This window comes from Pelodiscus sinensis, chromosome 13 (genome assembly GCF_052426305.1).
Source record: "Pelodiscus sinensis isolate ZL-2025 chromosome 13, ASM5242630v1, whole genome shotgun sequence".
Taxonomy (NCBI): domain Eukaryota; kingdom Metazoa; phylum Chordata; order Testudines; family Trionychidae; genus Pelodiscus; species Pelodiscus sinensis.
The window spans coordinates 42,257,750-42,261,380 of NC_143064.1; the positions used below are offsets into that span (position 1 = coordinate 42,257,750).

General features: G+C 42.7%; 1 pseudogene; it reads left to right on the forward strand.

Moving 5' to 3' along the window:
• The first annotated feature begins 1,721 nt into the window (after positions 1-1,721).
• On the forward strand, positions 1,722-3,362 carry LOC102452631 (protein ZBED8-like; annotated as a pseudogene).
• Positions 3,363-3,631: the final 269 nt, after the last annotated feature.

Sequence of the window (3,631 nt, forward strand, 5' to 3'; positions counted from 1 at the left end):
CCCAGAAGAATTAATCTGGCCTAAAGCCTTGACCCTCAGTCCTATCTAACCTCCCCCCATGGGGCTGGGGTGCCAGAGGAGGGAGGTGTCTCAGTTGGGGCCACATCAGTTGGGTGGGGGGGGGCTAGGAGGGTTTTGGGGGTTTTTTGCATCTCACTTGTGTGTTCCCTGACTAATTTTTGTGTGGGTCAGTGATCCCTGACCCAAAACAGGTTCCCTGCTCTTCCCATAAATAAAGACAATGCTGAAACATTTGTGCTGGACATATTTTATTTAAAAATGAAACCTAGCTCACAAGGCCCCAATTGGGGTCAAGCCCCCACCTGGCCACAGCATCATAACACCCCTGCATCCCACGCACACCTCAATCCTGAGTCTATACACTGGAACCCTCTGTCCTGTGCCTCTCACATCTCCAGTCTTCTGCCACAACATTACAGCACAATCCACACACTGCAAATCTGTGTCCTGAACCCATCATACTCCCTACCCCTCTGCCCTGAGCTCCTCATTCCCCCCAACCTGAACTCTTGCACCCTCACATCCACAAGCCTGTGGTTTGCTCAGCACCCCAATACTCCACCTGACCCCAACACTCTCCAGTCTGTAGCCCCCTCCCTGAGCCAGAAGCTTCTTCTCCACCGCTTCCTTCATCCAAATTCCCTCCCAGAGCTTGCACCTTTCACCCCTTCCCACACCCAAATCCCTCATTCGCCCCCAGAGCCCACACATCCTGTCTCAATGCAGTGAGAGAGAGTAAGGGCTGAGGACAGCAAATGATGGAGAGGAAGGAAACAGAGAGGGTGGGGCCTCTAGAAGTGGGTGGGATGTTGGTGCTTGCCCTGACATTTAAAAAGTGATTTTCAAAATTCATACCATGCCAACGTGTAGGGGTACTGGTTCGGTTGGTGTGGAGGCCAAAGAACGATGTAGGAGGCAACAGAACTTTTTCAAACTTTCTAGCACACTTGCAGGAGTGTTTGAGACTGTTCTATCATGGGAGTAGATAGGCAGTCTTGCGCAGTTACTGGTGGTGGGTTATATATAAGGCAGCACGCGTCCATTTGTAATAGTAATAGTAAATAAACATTTGCAATAACTTATCAAAGTAACTTGCATCCATTACATTTATTCTAATGAGGAAAAATATTTTTATAGATTTTTTTAAATTAATATTATTATGGCTGCGATTAAGAAAATGAAGTACAGTACAATTCTGATAATCCGGCACCTTTGGGATCTAGGTGGTGCCAGATTATTGGATATGCCAGAGTACCAGGAGGTACTATGAGGGAGAATACTCCCAACCCAATCCCCTCCACCTTATGTTCGGGTCCCGGAGCTGCCGGTACAGCCACATGTCTCCCTCCTGGCACTGGGGCATGTGCACTGAGCAGCCGGCTTCTCAATGAACTGGCCGGGATGCCGTGTGCAACCCAATCCCCCTCCCCTCTCCTTCCCTTCCCCAGAGCCAAACACCTCCTCTCCCTGCTGTCACCCAATTCCCCTTCTCCCCCAACCTTATGTCCAGATCCCGAAGCAGCTCCCTGTGCTCAGCGGCTGGTTGCCAGCATGTGCAATCTGGATGCTGTGTGCACTGGGTACCATGAGCGGAACGGTGCGGGTCACAGTGGCCCAGCTGTGAGAGCAGCTGACCTGAGCAGTTCCAGGTTCCAGTTGATGCCAGACTATCAGGAGTGCCCAGACAACTGGATGCCGAACTAATGGAGTTTTACTGTACAATTAAGACTACATTAAGTATGGCTTCACCATTATGAAAAAAAATGGGATTGATCATCCTCAATGTGTAGTATGCCACACCGTTTTTAGCAATGACACCTTGAGACCTACTTGTCTTGAGCAACACCTGAAGAACCACTGAGCTTTGACAGAGAAACCAAAAGAGTTTTTTGCTGCTAAACTTCAAAATTTGAAATGCATGAAGCTGGACACTTCTGGAGCTTTTCATCAAGCATCGGCCAAAGTGGTAGAAGCATCTTATGAACTGTCATTGCTCATCGCTAAAGCCAAGAAAGCGCACATAATCAGAGAAACTCTTATGAAGCCTCGCTTGTTGAAGGCAGCTGATATCGTGTTGAAAGCAAGAACAAACTATTGGAAATTTTGCTTTCTGACAATTCATGAAACGTCGCATCGATGAATTGGTGAAAGATCTTAAGCTTCAAGTTGTGGAGGCAGTGCTGGCTTCTCCTTTTTTTGCAATTCAGTGTGGTGATATCACTGATGTAGCACAATACTGTCAGTTGCTTGTCTACGTTCAATTCATTAACAATGGAACTGTGAAAGAAGAACTGCTTTTTTCGAAGAAATTGATGACCACATCAAAGGCTTTTGATATTATGAAAATGATTTCTGACTTTTTTGAAGAAAATAGACTTTCATGGGGAAAATTGGTTGGGGTATGCATAGATGGTGCTCCAGCAATGCTTGGCTCTCACTCTGGATTTGTGACGTTGGTGAAAGAAAAAAATCCAGCCATAACCACAACTCACTTTGTCATACACAGACAAGCATTGGCCGCTAAAACCCCATGTGACTCATTGAATTTGGCCATCAAAGTTGTCAATTTTGTGAAGAACAGTTCTTTAAATATGAGACTTTTTGATGCTCTTTGCATGGATTTGGGAGCGGATCATAAAACTCTTTTGTTTCACATGGAGGTACGATGGCTTTCCAAAGGTAACATGCTTTCGAGATTATTTGAACTAAAAGATGAAGTGGCAATTTTCCTCAAGCAACAGAAGAAAGAAGAGTTATATCATGCATTTACAGACCAAATGCTTCAACTTTCACTGGCATACCTAGTGGACATTTTTGAATCTTTGAACAACCTCAATTTGAAGCTGCAAGGAAACAACCCTGCAAACATTATAGTGCACTAGGATGCCATCAAAGCATTTACAAAAAAAATCCAGCTTTGGAAACATCAAACACAAGCTCAGATGCCTAACTTTTTGTCTTTTCCGACATTTTCATCAGTAAAATGAAGTTTTCTAAGAAGTTTGTAAAGAAGATGTGAAGAACAAAATTGTGTTTTATCTGGACTGCCTTACTGATTAATTCATCCGCTATTTTACAGACAACTTTTCTGGCAACCCCATTCATAAATTAGTACGCAATCCATTCAACGTTGATGTTAATTCATTGCCAGAAGTATTGCAAGAACAAGCACTCAAAGTAAAATATGATTCAAGTGAGAAAGATAATTTCGAAAACACAAGCTTGGAGGAATTTTGGATAAAATATTTCCCAATGAACTCAGAAGTTGGAGAAGAAGCACAACTCATTATTCCCTTTTCATCAAAGTACCTCTGTGAAAATGCTTTTCAAGTTTAGTCACATTAAAACCAAAACAATTGACTGGATGTCGAAAATTATTTGCGTTGCCCACTTTCATCTTTCAAACCTAGGATTTCCCAAATCGTGAAAAAAATGCAGCAGCATCCTTCACATTAAATTCAATTTGTTTCTGCTATTTCTTATGTTAAATTACATTTTTATTATTTTTTGTGCCAAAAAAAATATTTGCGCATATTTTTAATTTTAAATAATTTTTATACCAAGTTTTTGAGTTTATTTTTAATTTTAAATTACAAATTGAATTTCTTGT